The 19,968-nt window shown below is 41.0% G+C and overlaps 1 protein-coding gene across 5 annotated transcripts in view; it reads left to right on the top strand.

The window, feature by feature from the left end:
- The window catches only part of LOC123758917 (cell adhesion molecule Dscam2), a 355,224-nt gene that overhangs the window by 91,715 nt on the left and 243,541 nt on the right, over nucleotides 1-19,968 (top strand). The gene's annotated exons all lie outside the window — the stretch shown is intronic.

Raw genomic sequence — 19,968 nt, 5'->3', positions numbered from 1 at the left:
CGCTTCTGGGTACGATACGATATAGCAGGAGTTTAGAAACCGATAGAACTGTTAAACTTACGGGTTATTCATGTCCGTGCCACCTTTTGGGTGGCTTAATCTTTATCAATCAATCAAATGCTAAACCGATAGAGCCATTATACCGAAAGATTGGAAAGTGAAGATACAGCATTAGACTCTTACCACTTCTTAATCACTGTAGCCAGTCATTAGAGTAAGAGTGAGCCATTGCTTCGTACCGCTCTTGACAAGCCGAACTCTGTGCTCTCAATGTAGCTATCATAAATGCTATCATAAATAAGAGTAATGCTATTGACGGTGATGGTTTTGTTGTGCTAAATATCTTATAGATATCTTGTGTTAAATATTATTTAGATATGTGTTTAACCCGATATCCTTGAAGATACAGATGTTACTGGTACAGGTATCGTGTACTGTATGGTCCTTGACCCCCTGAAACTGTCCCACCTGCCTGTGATGGGCAGTGAAGAGCGCGTGGATCAAGTCATGTCAAATCGACACTGAGACAGAAGGGAAGATGACTGTAAAATGAGAAGATGGGCAGTGTTAATAATGTGGGAGACACACACACACAAGCTTGTACCTGCCAGCTCACACCACTCAGGTTAATGCCGCACCACTCAGGATAATGCCGCACCACTCAGGATAACACTGCACCACTCAGGATAATGCCGCACCACTCAGGATAACACTGCACCACTCAGGATAATGCCGCACCACTCAGGATAACACTGCACCACTCAGGATAATGCTGCACCACTCAGGATAACACTGCACCACTCAGGATAATGCCGCACCACTCAGGATAACACTGCACCACTCAGGATAATGCTGCACCACTCAGGAGAATACTACACCACTCAGGATAACACTGCACCACTCAGGATAATGCTGCACCACTCAGGATAATACTGTACCACTCAGGGTAATGCTGCACCACTCAGGATAATACTACACCACTCAGGATAATACTACACCACTCTTCTCACTCACATCTGCCTCTGACCTCAAATATTACACGGATTGCTAACGACTTAGACTTATATATTATAAAACTTACCCAATGGGCGAGGGGGGGGGGGGAAGAGGGGAGAGGAGGAGGAGAATAGATGGAGGAGAAGAAGGGGGGGGGGGTTGATCCAGCTTCTCGTCAACTGCTCAGTAGTTGAGAGACAAGTACTTACAAAGGATGTTTCAACTAGTACGACATCATTAACACGAAGCCTTCTGCTGCGTTGATTGGTGGACTGTGCATCTCAGCTGTTAATATGGTCAGGTATGATAGAGAAATAGGCCAGTAGTCATTGCATTAGACAACCGACAGCTAGAAAAGCGGGGTTTTAAGAGCTAGAGTTCGATCCTGCAGGCACAAATAAGTTAGTACACATTCATACCGGGTGGGATATCGAGGTATCCCAGATCTGTCAGTCTCTGTGTCTGTCTGTGTGTCCACCTGTTTCTCTCAGCTCTCTCTCTCTCTCTCTCTCTCTCCCTCTCTCTCTCTCTCTCTCTCTCTCTCTCTCTCTCTCTCTCTCGTCTCCAACCAGGCCATGCATGCTGAAGAGAACATCAATGTATATCTCATTTTTTAAGAGTCACATTGAAACCGTATTCAAAATATACATTTCATCAAAAAACATAAGATTTTATCGTCTTAAAAATACTTGGAAGATGTACGATGCAATAATATACCAAACAAAGACAACATTCCAGAAAACACGAGAATTCACTACGTTTGCATTTCGTTAAATCTTATATAAAGCGATAAAACATAGCTAAATGTGTTTAGTATTCCGTTAAATCCTCCCATTCCTTAACGAACCGACTCGTTTTTATTTTATTAATCAACAAATATATATATCCATGGTTTAAATCGCCTGTTTAACGAGCGTTCAGGATTAACGAACCAATTCACAGCTTTTTCTGTAATGGGAAAGTATATTTTGCTGCAAATTTCTCGTTCGGAAAATTGCAAAAAAAAATGCCCCAATTGGTGTCATGAGCTGAGTGGGCTAAAAAACAAGTTTGTTATATTGGTCCTATATATTGTGCGTGAAATTGCTAAAGTCCCGAGCTGTTACGTAAGGTCTGTATACATGTATTTTTACAGAACTATACATGTATATGCAAAGTTTTTTTTTATTTTTAAATATATGCGCATCTGTCGGGTAAGAGATGAAGTGCTGTTATATACACACACATACACACAGGTCCTTCCGACCGAGTGGACAACGCTCGGGATTCGCAATCCAAGGACCTGGGTTCGACTTCAGGCCAAGCAGTCGAGCGGTCAGTACTCAGGGGTCGTAGTCCTAAAGACCCCTGGTTCGATTCCCAGTCAAATTAAAAACAAATGAGCAGAGTTTGTTTCACCTGATGCCTCTCTTCACCTAATAGTAATTAGATACTAGACGTTAGTCAGCTGCTACGAGCTGCATCCAGGGGGATGTATGTGGATATGAGAGAGAGAGAGAGAGAGAGAGAGAGAGAGAGAGAGAGAGAGAGAGAGAGAGAGAGAGAGAGAGAGAGAGAGAGAGAGGTATGTAGTCGATATCATACAGGAAGAAATTAGTCGAGAGTCCGTACATAAGACAAGCGAGAAAGGCGGGGTCCAAGAGCTAACAACTCGATTCATTGTAAATGCAAATAGTAAATACACACATAAATCTGGCACGACGTTGGTATTCCCCTCGGCAGGAATGTTCACGTCAATCTCTGAGACACATGTGTAGCAGGTGTGTGTGTGTGTTGCAGGTGTGTGTGTGTAGCAAGAGTGTCTGATTTACGGCTCACGCTCCTGTCTGCCTCAACGTATTTGTCTTAATATATATTTCATACAAATTTCTTCAAATGTATTCAATCACAATCTTATTTAATATTGTTTGTTGACATTATATATATATATATATATATATATATATATATATATATATATATATATATATATATATATATATATATATATATATATATAGGGGGGTACCACCTGTGGTGCAATTATAGGGACCCACAGCCTCAGACAAGGGAACACAGCATTCAGAGAAAAACTTGCCATTTAACTCTGAATACGTATGAGTGTTCGCTTCTACCACCCCTCTTTTTTACGGTGTACACTTTATTGTGTATTGCATATATAAATAATATTCCAGAAATGTTAGAGCCGTAGTTAAATCTCAACAATTCGAATACATCACGCCTCAGCTCTCTTGTGCCCAAACCACCACTCGCGCCTCTGCCATTGTCCGCAAGTGTCAATTTGGCTTCCGCCGTGGTGTTTCAAACAACGCTATCCTGAAATTTCGTTCATGTGAAAACATCATGAAACAGAAGACTTTTCAATATAAATTTCCCTTACTAGACCTTCTCTGGCATAGGTAAACACAACCTAGTTAGCCTAAACTGTAGGGAGTTTTTTTTTTTTTTTTTTTTGGGGGGGGGGGTTAAGATGGATGAGAGCCTAATTGAAAACCAATGGGATAAGAGAATTACGGTGGGATAGGCTGCTATTGTAATGGCTAAACTGATTATAGATTTACTACCACCCAGCTCCCTTAGTATTGGTGATTCTCGCAATAATGAGTCTCTCTCTCTCTCTCTCTCTCTCTCTCTCTCTCTCTCTCTCTCTCTCTCTCTCTCTCTCTCTCTCTCTCTCTCTCTCTCTCTCTCTGTCTCTCTCTCTCTCTCTCTCTCTCTCTCTCTCTCTCTCTCTCTCTCTCTCTCTCTCTCTCTCTCTCTCTCTCTCTCTCTCCAGTGGATAATAATTCAAAATTTACCGCTCTCATTTTCAAGCTTAAGGCACAGACCTTTTAAGATTAATTTAATAGCTTTTGAATTTCCGTAGAGTCGAGTTGTAACTTAAAAAAATGCCTTTTGGCTTGGATGAACTTTGCCGTCGTTTTTTATAGCCTGTGTGTGTGTGTGTGTGTGTGTACTCGCCTAATTGTACTCACCTAATTGTGCTTGCGGGGGTTGAGCTTTGGCTCTTTGGGCCCGGCTCTCAACTGTCAATCAACTGGTGTACAGATTCCTGAGCCTACTGGGCTCTATCATATCTACATTTGAAACTGTGTATGGAGTCAGCCTCCACCACATCACTTCCTAGTGCATTCCATTTATTAACTACTCTGACACTGAAAAAATTCTTTCTAACGTCTGTGTGTGTGTGTGTGTGTGTGTGTGTGTGTGTGTGTGTGTGTGTGTGTGTCTGTGTGTGTGTGTGTCTGTGTGTATTTATTAAGTGCTGCCCACAATTTTCTAATTCTACAGAAATTCATCCCGGGGGTAAATGATATATATATAGATTTCACGGACACATTGCAATTCAGACTTCATCTCTGGTCAGTGGAAGGATTATGACCACCTGAATTTATAATTTTGTTCCTTTTTGACGATTAAAAGTAAATGTGTGTGTATATATATATATATATATATATATATATATATATATATATATATATATATATATATATATATATATATATATATATATGTCGTACCTAGTAGCCAGAACGCACTTCTCAGCCTACTATGCAAGGCCCGATTTGCCTAATAAGCCAAGTTTTCATGAATGTTTTTTCGACTACCTAACCTAACCTAACCTAACTTTTTCGGCTACCTAACCTAACCTAACGTACAAAGATAGGTTAGGTTAGGTTAGGTAGGGTTGGTTAGGTTCGGTCATATATCTACGTTAATTTTAACTGCAATTAAAAAAAATTTACCTCATACATAATGAAATGGGTAGCTTTATCATTTCATAAGAAAAAAATTAGAGAAAATATATTAATTTAGAAAAACTTGGCTTATTTGGCAAATCGGGCCTTGCATAGTAGGCCGAGAAGTGCGTTCTGCCTACTAGGTACGACATATATATATATATATATATATATATATATATATATATATATATATATATATATATATATATATATATATATATATATATATTATTAAATATGACCGAAAAAGTAAGATTAATAATTCTAACACGAATTTTCTCAATCTTTCGTACATTTCTTTTCACTGTTGGAGGTAAATCAAAAATCAATTCTCCAAAATTCATTTTTATTTCTAGTCTGACGCGACACGAGCGCGTTTCCTAAAACTTATTACATTTTCAAAGACTTTAGTTTATAAATACACAACTGAATAGAACTTACGCATCTCCGATTTTATATCTACATTTGAGAGAGGTGGATGGGGTGAGGTGGCATTAATAGGGTATTAATTTCATCAACACAAGACAGAACAAAAGGTGGCATTAATAGGGTATTAATTTCATCAACACAAGACAGAACACGAAACAATGGGTATTGAATAGAAGTGATTGTAGAAAGCCTATTGGTCCATATTTCTTGATGCTTCTATATTGGAGCGGAGTCTTGAGGAGGGTAGAATATAGTTGTGCATTAATTGGCTGTTGATTGCTGGTGTTGACTTCTTGATGTGTAGTGCCTCGCAAACGTCAAGCCGCCTGCTATCGCTGTATCTATCTATGATTTCTGTGTTGTTTACTAGGATTTCTAGTAAATCCTAGGATTTCTATATATATATATATATATATATATATATATATATATATATATATATATATATATATATATATATATATATATATATATATATATATATATAATACGCTTTACTAGTTATTTGGAAGCAAATACAATTCCGATAAATAGAGTCAGCTGGCGGATCGAGGACGCCATTAGAGGCATCGAACGGCGCAGATGTAGAACTCTGGTCCACTGACCCGACGCTCTTCTGTTTATTAGCCTCATCTACTCCGTGTGGTGTGGTATACAGTTCTGCCCATGGGGGAATACCTGGTCAGATTTAATCCACGTGCATGTGGAAATCGGTGTTTGTCGCTTGGTAATTCCGATGTTATATACGGTGGCTTCAATGGTCAGTTTTGCTTGCGACGGTTCTCGGCACTCTTCCCACTTGTTACGCACATCACAGTGCTCGTTGAGTTATTAGTTGGCGAAGTGATTAGCGTCTAAATGGGAAAAGTTATAATGTACGTTTATACTCATGAAAAAAGGGGTAAAAGATATTGGCATCACTGTATTCGTTGGTTTAATTTAAACCTTGTAGTGGGGGAAGCCTAGGATTCACATTATTTCATCTGGAATGGTAAAAACAAGCTAAACTTGAAAGGCTTTTGATATCAAGGATCTGACCAAGGGCGAGAGGGAAGGAAAACTGTAATTGCCTTAGTCACCATGTTATTGCTCAACAAATATTTCCTCTGGCTGGCTATTTTTGTCTTCGGGCCACCGACGCGGCTCCTGTCTCTGTCTGTAAACATCTCACCGTCCTTTTGTTTCTCTCTGTCTCTCCGTCTCTCTGGCTGTGTCTCAGGTCTGCAGAGCAACTATTATGCTTCTGCTTCTTTATCTCTTGAGAATATTTACTATATTATGGTAGGATGCCCCTTTGCCCCTTTATATAATACACACACACACACACACACACACACACACACACACACACACACACACACACACATATATATATATATATATATATATATATATATATATATATATATATATATATATATAAATATATCTGTGGAATGTGGCCCTCAGCTGTGGAATGTCTATTTCAGTGATCTACTTCACATCGTTCACGAAGCTCAAGCCTATGCTGAAGACTGTACTCTAACCATTACATATGGAAAGGAAGATATGGAAACTGCTACAAAAATCATTAATCACCAACTTTTGTGGAGTTCTACCTGGGGCAGGAGATAGCAGGTCACATTCGCGGCTGAGAAGACACTGGCGGTGATGATAACTAGACCGCATACTGCAATTCAGACAGACTTGCAAATGGCTGACAATAACCTAGAGTTTAGAAGTTTGACTCTTCAGTGACAATGAAGAGCCACGTGCCTCTTCATTGTCCCATAGTGTTGTTGTTGTTTTAGATTCAGCTACTCAGAACAAACAGTTCCACGCAGCACGGGCTATGGTGACCCCGTAATGTCCCACAAGGCAGCTAGGAAACTTATAGCCGTACGGCGCATCTTACCTTCTTGAAAGCAGTGTGTGCAGAACCTTATATGAAGCATAATTTCGCTCCCGTCCACTGGAGACATCTCCCGTCACGCAGGGTGCAGTCGCACCTCCACAGATCTCCAGTATCAGCTCTTGATACTGGTAATTGCTCAAAAGGGCCACCACTTACGGGCTATTCATGCCCGTGCCACCTTTTGGGTGGCTTAATCTTTATCAATCATCGCTCCCGTCTTGAGTATGCACCCCTCTCCTAAGGTTGCCTGCACTCCATCATTCATCAGAATTTTGAACAAAGTTTAGAACAGTGCAATAAGGCTTATCTCTAGTCTTGACCAGGTCTGGTGGTAATAGTTTGAACATCAGAGCCTCCAACACCGTCGTGATGTTGGTGGACTTACTGTTATGTACAAGGCCAACATTATCAATGTTCCGGACCTGGCCCAACACCGTGGACACTCTGTAGTGTAGTTGGCAACCATGACACAAGGCTCTTTGCCATCAACAGTTTCATGCTGGAACTGCTTTTCTCATGAACATCACTCCATCAGGGAGCAGTCATTCCTAGGCTGACTCGCATCTGGAACCTGTTTGTTCAACAGGTTGATACACGGGAGATCAGGTCATCCGATCACATGAAGGCTCTGGCACACAGCTGGCTACTGGCTCATCCTGGTCCTTATATGGTTGTTACTTAGGTTCCCTATGATTAATACAAATAATCTCATGAAGTAAATAAGTCTCTAGGAGCAGGCTTAGATGAGATGAGGTAGGATAACAGCTCTTGCTTGCAGTTTCACTAGGTACCTCAATTGACAGCATTAATGAACCCTAGTCTTAGTTTAAAAATAGAGAGAGAGAAAGGAGAGAGAGAGAGAGAGAGAGAGAGAGAGAGAGAGAGAGAGAGAGAGAGAGAGAGAGAGAGAGAGAGAGAGAGAGAGAGAAAAATGAATTATCAGGAGAAAGCACCAAACCATTACAACTATATAGCATTTGGAAGGGATCACGATAAGGATTTAGGATGGGTCGAGGAGAGAGAGAGAGAGAGAAACAAAGAGAAAGGAAGAGAGAGAGAGAAATAGAGAGAGAGTCACATCAGACAGAGGGAGAGAAATCATTCTGTCATGTCCAAATTTAATATTGCAGCACCCATTTGTTCGTAGAAATTCCCTTTGACATGCAGCTTGATGGAAAAGCGCTTTATTGAACAAAATGCCTCATGGTATAATTGCCTCTCATATATCAACCATTATTGAGCAGTGATGAACAATTAAAATGCTGTATGTTCATATTAATTACACATCGCCTGAGTGCCTGCAAGGAATACCTTCACTCTCCGTAACAGTAAGACTGTATAAGCAGTTTACCATGATATATGTTAGATTTATGCGGTCTCTGTAGTCGGAGTTGTTAATGAGAAGGGCAATTGTTGATGGTCAAACAGTTGATGTACTTCGATGTGTGCAGTATTGCAAGGTTTATTGCAAGACGGTTTCGACAAAGATAGATCAAGTCCTCACGAAGGTCAGGTCTAGGATGGAAGAGAGGGGGAGTGGGGAAAGGGAGAGAGAGAGAGAGAGAGAGAGAGAGAGAGAGAGAGAGAGAGAGAGAGAGAAAGAGAGAAAGAGAGGGAGGGAGGGAGAGTGAGGAAGGGAGAGAGAGAGAGACGGGATGTAGCCGAGTATTTCCCCCCCCCACCCGTAGTGTATTTATAAATGGAAATGTCTGTTCGAGGATGGAGGCCAGATTGGGGGGGAAGTGGGGAGGATAGGGAGGTGGGGGATAGTGGGAGACCTGGAGTAAAAGGAAAATAGGGGGAAGGTGTGTGTGTGTGTGTGTGCGTGCGTGTGTGTGTGTGTGTGTGTGTGTGTGTGTGTGTGTGTGTGTGTGTGTGTGTGTGTGCTCATATATATATAGATATATCCTTCGGATCAAAAGTGCAATGACGTACTTGTGAATGTGATAAAAACCCACAGATTCGATAAAGAAAAAAAAAATGAAAAACTGAATATTTCAGTCTCCTAACTGAAGCCCTCTCAGTTTAGAGACTAAAATATTCAGTGTTTTATTTCTGTATTTTAAAGATGCATAGTCCTTTACCACACACTACATACATATATATATATATATATATATATATATTATTTATATATATATATATATATATATATATATATATATATATATATATATATGTCGTACCTAATAGCCAGAACTCACTTCTCAGCCTACTATTCAAGGCCCGATTTGCCTAATAAGCCAAGTTTTCATGAATTAATGTTTTTTCGTCTACCTAACCTACCTAACCTAACCTAACCTAGCTTTTTTGGCTACCTAACCTAACCTTACCTATAAATATAGGTTAGGTTAGGTTAGGTAGGGTTGGTTAGGTTCGGTCATATATCTACGTTAATTTTAACTCTAATAAAAAAAAATTGACCTCATACATAGAGAAAAGGGTTGCTTTATCATTTCATAAGAAAAAAATTATAGTAAATATATTAATTCAGGAAAACTTGGCTTATTAGGCAAATCGGGCCTTGAATAGTAGGCTGAGAAGTGAGTTCTGGCTACTAGGTACGACATATATATATATATATATATATATATATATATATATACATATATATATGTATGTATAAGCACTGGTAGCAAAGGTGGTGCAAGAACCATTTATCAAGAAGGATGTGTTGTCGGCTGGTATTTGTCAATGGATCCATCAGCGTGAGGGGGGGGGCCTCTCATTCACAGGGTGATCCATCAGACTGTGTGAGGGGCTCTCATTCACAGGGTGAGTCATCTTTTCTCTACTTCTACTCCTTCCCATCTTGCTACGCACTTGTTCAACTCATCGATCACTCACACGCACTTATGAGTGAATGTCTGGCAAATGTTCTGCATCGATCTTACATATATATTAGTAAAATCTATATATACTTACACATATATATATATATATGTATTGTATATATGCACACATATACTTATGTATATATGTGTGTGTGTGTATATATATCTGAAGTTGTATGATGATCCAGTGATCTTACACATTATGATCACACATTACACATGATCTTAGACATCATATATATATACTTAAAGTTATCTAACGAGCTAATGAGTTGAGTGTGTGTGTTTCTAGGTTCATTAACTAATATCCAGGGTCACCAGGCGAGTGTAAATGGGGAGAGGGAACCCGTGTACATTATGCGCAACAATTTACACAAAAACCCATATTTTACATTCATTTACAATATTTTGATTATGAGGACACACTTGCAGGTTATTGAAACGTATATGTATACATGTATAATGTATATTCAGACCAACACGTAGCTATGGAAGACCTAAACAGACCTTCAATAGGGGAATACACATCAAATCACTTCTGGGCACCATAGCGTGCACCTTCCTTGATGAAGATTAAGCCACCCAAGAGGTGGCACGGGCACGAATAACCCGTAATGTGGAGTGTGGTGTGGCAGTTTATAATACAGACGGATCAGGGCCCTCCGCACTTAGCGTCACAGCTACACGCGGTCGCTAACGTGTTATTCATTGGTCACCGCTTGTCATGCCTCCGCTGGGATCCAAGAGGAGGGAGAGGGCATGTTCATGTAATGCTACAGTGAGAGTAAATGAGTAAGTCTCCCCCTAAATGTCAGTTTAGGGAAGACTTGGGGAATGAGTAAATGGGAGACTGCTGAGAATATTCCAGTCACGAGTCCACTTCCGGAGGGTAAATATAGCCGACTTTTTTCTTACGATTCACTTCAGTTTCCCGCGAAAAAAAGCAGCTGGTGCATTTGGCGGGAAAAATGACGTGATCTACAAACCCCCAGCCTTCGATAACGAAGTAAAAGTTTGGCTTGGAGATATGGTCATTGTGAGCCACATTTGGGAGAGATAAAGATATGCTAGTTTTTCGTCAGGGAGAATGAGACATCGGAATCCTGAACGCTGAATAGCAGGAGGAAGATGGAAATGTCGAGAGAGGAACTTGTGTGATGGAGGAGAATGTGAGTTGTGAGGAGTGTTGCACGTGTGTTGAATTACACCTGACTTTTGTGGGTGTTGGAGGTAGTGAGGGAGTGTCAGACGGCGCGGTGTGTAGGTGGGATCTATGAGGTAGTGCTGTGTTGGGGACGTTCAGGGTGATGGAGACGTCATACTGTGCGATGTGCTGTCTGAGTCTCTGAGGTGGTGGTGTTGGAGACGGTGCAGTGTGCTGCGTGAGCGTTGAAGGGAGTTTTGAAAGGCTCTGAGATCGTTGGAGGGTGATGAGGGAGAATTAAACGGATCGTAATTAGTTACGATCCGTAATTACTAGACACCAAGGAATAGTTCTGGTACCTTGTAACCCCTCTAACGTTAACCAATTGATATATAACAAAAGTATCTGCAATTTCAAGTGAAAAAATATTATGCAGAAATCAAGGTATTATGTAAACAATTACATTAACTAGTGAGGAAGCACCCGCATCGTCTGGGCTGACGCCGCCCTTAGCGAAACACTAAGAAATACGCCAGATTAAAGTTGCTGTCACATAGGTGATAAATGTTGCCTATCGCCTTGCTAAAATACACAGTTTACACAACACTGCAACTGCTGCTGGCTCGCTGTTGGAAAAGATTAATCGCTGATAATATGTCGTGATTTAACTTCTCACATTTACACACACACACACACACACACACACACACACACACACACACACACACACACACACACACACACACACACACACACACACAAATTTTTTAATGCAGATCTAGTATGGGAGCCGGTCGGCCGAGCGGACAGCACGCTGGACTTGTGATCCTGTGGTCCTGGGTCGATCCCAGGCGCCGGCGAGAAACAATGGGCAGAGTTTCTTTCACCCTATGCCCCTGTTACCTAGCAGTGAAATAGGTACCTGGGTGTTAGTCAGCTGTCACGGGCTGCTTCCTGGGGGTGGAGGCCTGGTCGAGGACCGGGCCGCGGGGACACTAAAAAGCCCCGAAATCATCTCAAGATAACCTCAAGATAAGATAGTAAGAAAAATGTGTAAACCGAATTATTACCTTAAAGTAAGCAAGCCCGGAAGGCGGGGCTAGGAGCTGCATCTCAACCCAGAAGATGCTTCTACCTCTGTATTCCCAGCACCAAACAGATGAAGTAACACATGCACACTCTCTCTCTCTCTCTCTCTCTCTCTCTCTCTCTCTCTCTCTCTCTCTCTCTCTCTCTCTCTCTCTCTCTCTCTCTCTCTCTCTCTCTCTCTCTCTCGTCTGATGCCGAGTTGCAAGGTGTGGTAGACCTGTGCATTAAGATGCAATGTTGCTGTGTAGTTTTTATAATGTTGCTTTTTCTATGGATATAAAAAAAGATTTTTCCAAAGACCTTTCCATTGATCGATAAGCCTATCATCCGCGCAAGGGTTACTAAGGCCTCCACAATAACTTATACTGACCAACAAGCAAGTATACTTAAGCCCTTTAGTTCAGGACTAAAGTAAACTCAGTATACATACAAGGAGAAGTGGGGTATACACCTCTCTGTGAACGTCGATAGTGCTTGGGCCTCGCACGCTTTGGGGCCCCGGTTCGAGGCTCCTACAACCCAGGTGAATGAGACCTCTCTGTATATACATCTCTGAAGCATCGATTTAAGAAAAATATTTTATAATAGATTTCTTCCAATATCTTTTTGGTCTTTCTGTGTACAGTTTCATGCCTGATCTTCTTCCAGGGGCCCAGATTCACGAAGCAGTTACGCAAACACTTACGAACCTATACATCTTTTCTCAATGTTTGGCGGCTTTGTTTACAATTATTAAACAGTTAATGAGCTCGGAAGCACCAGGAGGCTGTTTATAACAATAACAACAGTTGATTGGCAAGTTTTCAGGCTTGTAAACTGTTTAATAAATGTAACCAAAGCCATCAAAGATTGAGGAAAGATGTTCACGTTCGTAAGTACCTGCGTAACTGCTTCGTGGCTCTGGCTCCTGGTTAGTGGCAGAGTTGACCATGTATTCTTTATTCATAGTTCTTACAAAATTTGAATTACTAATAAAATAAAGCTGAAAATATAATCATTAAATTACTTTTGTGTGTGAGTAGTGCCGACATGAGCAGGTGACAGGCCCAAAATATTATTACTGATGCTGAAAACTGGAATGTCACGATAAAATGAATTAAATGCCTCGCATAGAACATGGGAATAAAAATTCCGTTTTTTTTTTAAAGCCCAGAGGCACATTTTAACCTAATATTATAATTTAGTTTTTTGTTGTTTTTATGTGTTTTTAATTATGTAATTAATTTCTATTTCAAGCATGTTGTAATAAAATTATGGGTACTTAAGATCAATTAACTAGATACTTAAGTAGATACTTAAGATCAATTAACTAGATACTTAAGTAGATACTTAAGATCAATAATAATTTGAAGCTTAATCAGACTTATCTAAAGGTTACCTTCTGTAACCTTCTTGAGCTGTAACTTGTTTGTAGCTACAAGTGCTTGCTTTAAGGCATCGTGAGCGGAGGAAGACAGAGGTAGCTAAGATCCCATACTACTGAACATCAAACTCAGCGTGATGGGCAAGCTATACCTTACCTTCCTTTACCTAGGTAAGGGAACGTATCGGGGTGGTCGCCTTTTGGCTAACACAGACGGACGCAGGTTCGAATCCTTGTCACAGCTCTTGTGGATTTGTTCTAAGACAGCTGTTATCTTTATGAACCTTTTTGCGCTAGTCCGCGATCGTTAATAACAATGAAGTGCTCGGTTAGTTTGGAAGTACCAAGCACTTCCCTGGAAACACAAACCGAAACTGTCTCTATTTTCCGCTTGTTACAACTTGTAATAAAGTTGTTACATCTTGGCTTGACGTGTTTATGACGTATTAGAACGTTGTTACAACTTACTATATTGGTTGTTACAACTGGTTAAGAAGTGTTAAAACTTGTTCGAACGTTGTACCAACGTCGTAGTTTCGGTGTGTGTTTGGCGGGTTGGTGCTTTGGAAGTGCTCGGTTAAGTTTTCCAAACCTTCCAGATATGGTTCGAGGTCGCTGTATACCTGAAGGGATGAAATAGTTATGTGTAGTGACTATACTATGTTTTTTAATAAGTAAAATATGGTGACAAATCAGGGGTGTGTGTGTTTTTACGTTAAGAAGATGAGTCTTGCTTGTAAGACTCATAAATGTTTTAGCGTTTAAGACGAAGAGGATTAATTAACCTAGTAAGACTTGCTCTAGTTCAGAAGGTGGCCACCCGCATCGGTGTCTTTAGTTTGACAATTACAGTAGAAATAGCCTAAGCTACTCTGTCCCTTTGAGATGTATTTCTTTCTTGTCTCAATGCACAGACTTGAACTTGTACAGCACTAACCTGCAATGCCACGATCATAGTCCTCTACCTGTAGCTAATTTCAAGCGATATATTCCCGTAGCCCGGCCAGGAGCCAATCTTTTCTGACAATAATTTGATCAATAAGGCTGTTGGTGTCCTTGAAGTCACTATACTTGCTGCCAGATCTCAACCACTCCATTTCAGGCTTTGTTAATTTTTATCCTGCGCCTTTACTGGGTAGGAAAGACTGTCTGGGTTCTGGACTCACACTCTGGGATCCCGGGTTCTATCCTCTGGCAGTACGGAAATGGTTGGGCACGTTTCCTTTTACCTAATGCCTCTGTCCACCTAGCAGTAAATAGGTACTCGGGACTTGGGTAACTGTTGTTGTGTTACATGATGGTAAAGGTTAGTGGTTCAACCTTGAGGGGACCTCGATACAACCCTAAAGTATATATATATATACTCAGCCTTCCTGTCCCCGACATCTGTAATATAGTGCACTGTATCATTGAAGGATTCAAAGATATTGTGCAAGCAGAGTTGGGAGGTTTGTGTAACGCAGTAGACTGATATAAGCTGATTGATAGTGAGGATATCTGTGAGGGTGACCATGATAGTGAAAGTAGTTGTAGTGATGACCATACCGATGGTGATCACAGTAATGGTGATTTCTATGATGGTGACGATACAGATTACAGTGATAGTTATGTCGACGGTTTCGAAAATGGTGATAACAATTTTGGAAATAGTGTTAAGCATTTGGACGATAATGACAATGATAGTGATGAAGCTAATGGACAATTGTGATGTTTCAGAGCAACATAACATCATACATTTGCAACATTACACCAACTGTTTATTTACAATGAGTCATTCATTATTTTTGCCATATAGACTTAAAAAATATATCTGTGTTCAGATTTCAAAAAGCGTTGACTGTTTTTTTAACCCATAAAGGTAATTAACTAGTTGTAAAATAAAAAACGGGAATGGTGGTCAAAATATGATAACTCAGACACAGGGGAAACTCGTATAAATATGCATATCGTCAAGCGAATTAATGAATAAATATATATGCAAATTCGGATGAAACTCTGCAAATTGAGTTATAAATATACAATTGAACACTCACTAATATATCCACTCCCACGCATCCACCCATACACACGCAATCGCATATATGCACTCGGTAACACAAGCACTCTTTGACACACACACACACACACACACACACACACACACACACACACACACACACACACACACACACACACACACACACACACACATTCATTCATTCACACACACGTTCATTCAGAACTTTGTATACCACATATGTCAGGCCAATCCTGGAGTATGCAGCCCCAGCATGGAGTCCATATCTAGTCAAGGATAAGACTAAACTGGAAAAGGTTCAAAGGTTTGCCACCAGACTAGTACCCGAGCTGAGAGGTATGAGCTACGAGGAGAGACTACGGGAATTAAACCTCACTTCGCTGGAAGACAGAAGAGTTAGGGGGGACATGATCACCACATTCAAGATTCTGAAGGGGATTGATAGGGTAGATAAAGACAGTCTATTTAACACAAGGGGAACACGCACAAGGGGACACAGGTGGAAACTGAGTGCCCAAATGAGCCACAGAGATATTAGAAAGAACTTTTTTAGTGTCAGAGTGGTTGACAAATGGAATGCATTAGGAAGTGATGTGGTGGAGGCTGACTCCATACACAGTTTCAAGTGTAGATATGATAGAGCCCAATAGGCTCAGGAACCTGTACACCAGTTGATTGACGGTTGAGAGGCGGGACCAAAGAGCCAGAGCTCAACCCCCGCAAGCACAACTAGGTGAGTACACACACACACGTCAGAATAAGGGTAACAGCTTAGAATGATGTTGAGGATCTTGTAGAAAGAAGCTATGTGCAACAATGTATGCTTCCTGAGTATGCTGCACCACCCTGGAACCCCAACCAAAAAAAATACTCAAAACAAAACTAGAAATGGTCCAGCGATATGCAGCAAGGCTCGTTCCTGAACTTAGGAATTGTGAAGAAAGACTTAAGGAACTGGACCTCACCACTATCGAGACATGGAACAGGATAAGCATGATACCATTGTGCAAGATTTTGAATGGATTTGTCTACATAGAGAAGGAAAGTTTAAAGTAAGGAAAAGAGGAACGAAGGTACTTCAGATATAAATAAGTTAATGTTATAAGTCTCTTCAGCGTTTCTTCTCTTCATCTGTGTATAATTCGAGTGTATTAATGTAGGCCATATAAAGAGACTACTAAATACCAGTAGAGGATAGCCCCACCCAACTTTGCAGGGTGTCTGATGGGACGTAGGGGATTGTCATAGACGGGGTCATAGTCGGCCACTTTGCATTCCCTCTTAAAGAAATGTTGGCTCCCTTTGCGACCCCCCTTTGTGGCTTGCATACAAGTTTGAAGGATTTTGTGCGGAGTTTTTCGGCAGTTGTTCAGCTATAGTTAATATGGCATGTTGTGAGAGGAAGTGGGGAAGAGAGGAATGAGTCAAACACATAGACATTGCCGGCGACCCCATGTGTGTGTGTGTGTGTGTGTGGGGCAGGGGCACTTAGGGTGAAAGAAACTTTGCCCATTTGTTTCTGCCTCGTGCGGGAATCGAACCCGCGCCACAGAATTACGAATCCTGCGCGCTATCCACCAGGCTACGAGGCCCCTACGAGGCCCCCCCCTATGTGTGTATGTGTGTGTGTGTGTGTGTGTGTTTACCCAAACGTGGTGGCAGGCTCCAGCTAGGCTCCTAGGCATGTGTGTACATAAATGCAATATATATTACATATAATGTATGTTTGAGTTAGGGATAGGTGGGGGGGGGGGGGGTAGGAGGGAGGCAGGAAGGGACGGAAGGAGGTAGGAAGGGACAGGAGGGAGGAAAGTAGAGATAAAGTGAGGGAAGGAAGCCTCCAGAGTCACACCATCACCACTGTGTGCTTGCTAATGAAAACATGAGCAACATCCTCTACCATTTCACATTTTGGGGCAGAATTTCCATTCCTTTTTTTATGGCGAGATTCTGGTTGACTGAGAGACAGTGTTTTGGTCGACGGGAAATAGTGGTATTGGTGGTGGTTCACGGTACCCCTTGGTTATCTTGAGGTTATCTTGAAATGATTTCGGGGCTTTTAGTGTCCCCGCGGCCCGGTCCTCGACCAGGCCTCCACCACCAGGAAGCAGCCCGTGGCAGCTGACTAACACCCAGGTACCTATTTTACTGCTAGGTAACAGGGGCATAGGGTGAAAGAAACTCTGCCCATTGTTTCTCGCCGGCGCCCGGGATCGAACCCGGGACCACAGGATCACAAGCCCAGTGTGCTGTCCGCTCGGCCGACCGGTTCCCCCAAAACTGTTTTTATATTTACAACTATGAACCAAAGAAAATTTACAGTGAAAGCGAAATACTGTAAATTCGGGGCATGGACCACCTGCCTCTTTGTGGTCTTGAGGTATAAGTCTTGGAGCAAAACAATCAGTTACAAAGGGACTCGTTCAAGCAGACGCCATCAAACAGAAGCAGGAAAATGTGATCGTAAATATCCATCCCATGTGCTTGGCCAATCACCTAATTAGAGTGTGGATATTGACATAATAATAACTGATCTGTTAATCATACCTGTTATAACCAGGCGCTCACATGCATGGTAATTAAAGTTCAAAGGACGTTGTCATTAGCTAGTTATCAGTTTTGGAGCCATGTGAAGCTGGTGGTTAGAAGACAATGTTAATTAACGAAATGTTAAACCTGGGATGCTTATGGCATATATTTATTGTTAATGTTGTTAGGTGGATGGAGAGGGAGTTTTGTTAACATTTGTTTTCTAGTAATTTTGATATTATTAATTTAGTTTATGCTATGGTTTAAGATCTAATAGAAAACTGGTTTGGGGCTCAGATTGTTGACTGAGTGCTTGTTGTGTCGGTGTCTGAACACGTCTGATGGTTTAAACTGGGGAATTAATATTGACATTTAACTGTCATGTTATCTAGGCATTTTAATGATTTTTATGCTTCAACATCTTTTTTCTCACACTTTCTCCTTTTCTCTCTCTCTCTCTCTCTCTCTCTCTCTCTCTCTCTCTCTCTCTCTCTCTCTCTCTCTCCTTTATTCTTTTGACAGTGTTCTCAGATAAATAATCTTAAGGAAAGTTGTCCTGTATCACTTGTTTATAATTTCAGTTAAAACCCAATTGTATCATACTATCACTAATGAGTGATTCATGTCTAAAAAAAGCCTCTCAAAGATTCAAAACAGGCACCAATTTACTAAGAAAATACATTATTTAAATGTAAATATTATACAAAAGGTAACAGCTTAGCTGTGTGTGTAGTAGAGTTCATCCTCCATTGGTGAAGTCTGTCTGTCTGTCTGGAGGAGCTGGTGTAGGGTGAGTGTTGCTCCCACGTTCCTATATTAACCATATTTTATAATATAACAGTGGATAATATTCCACAATTTAAGAAATGAATTATAATAATGGCCTGTTTCTGACCCTTATCGCTCTCTTTCTCTACAGGTAAGGATTGGGTATCCTCCCAAGGTATACCCCCCTGGTATCCCTCCAATATACCCCAAGGTATCCCCCAAGGTCTACCCACAGTGCTCGTGAGTATACTGCCACACGCTTCAATTATCAAAGTTTACATTAATATGTGTTTTCTTAGTACAATGAGACAGATATGTATATATATATATATATATATATATATATATATATATATATATATATATATATATATATATATATATATATATATATATATATATATATATATAATATTAGTCTCTATCGCTTTTATATTCAAAGAGAGAGAGAGAGAGAGAGAGAGAGAGAGAGAGAGAGAGAGAGAGAGAGAGAGAGAGAGAGAGAGAGAGAGAGAGAGAGAGAGAGAGAGAGAGAGACAGAAGAGAGAGAGTGAGTGAGAGTGAGAGTTGACCAATACACGAAGCCTCGACCCTTTTCCATATTCATGTGAGTCATTTGCAAGACAATCCCAAGTACGGTGCTCACACACTCACAGGAGCCTCACCAACCTACACAGGCTCAAATGACTCACACTCACATACTCATAGTAACTTACATCTTCATTGCCTCATAAGGAAAGAAAACAAACATTGAAGAACTATACCAGTTAAAGGCAAGAGACATTGCAAACTCTTGCAAGCTTATGCAACACTGTCAGTGATTAGAACACACCTGGGCCTCAGCGATCATTATAATCCAGGTAATTATCATTGTATTTGGCTTTGCAACAGTGCTATTTTTTAGAACACTGGACGCGTGATGCTGTGGTCTCGGGTTCGATCCCGGGCTCCGGCGAGAAACAATGGGCAGAGTTTCTTTCACCCTGATGCTCCTGTTACCTAGCAGTAAATAGGTACCTGGGAGTTAGTCAGCTGTCACGGGTTGCTTCCTGGGGGTGGAGGCCTGGTCGAGGACCGGGCCGCGGGGATACTAAGCCCCGAAATCATCTCAAGATAACCTCTCAAGAAGATGCCTGTTAGGTTCTCGTATTCCAGCAGACAC

The sequence above is a fragment of the Procambarus clarkii genome, chromosome 31, assembly GCF_040958095.1.
Source record: "Procambarus clarkii isolate CNS0578487 chromosome 31, FALCON_Pclarkii_2.0, whole genome shotgun sequence".
In the NCBI taxonomy this organism is placed as follows: domain Eukaryota; kingdom Metazoa; phylum Arthropoda; class Malacostraca; order Decapoda; family Cambaridae; genus Procambarus; species Procambarus clarkii.
The sequence above is the reverse complement of the archived record's forward strand: the minus strand, read 5'-3'. Positions and strand labels throughout refer to the sequence as shown.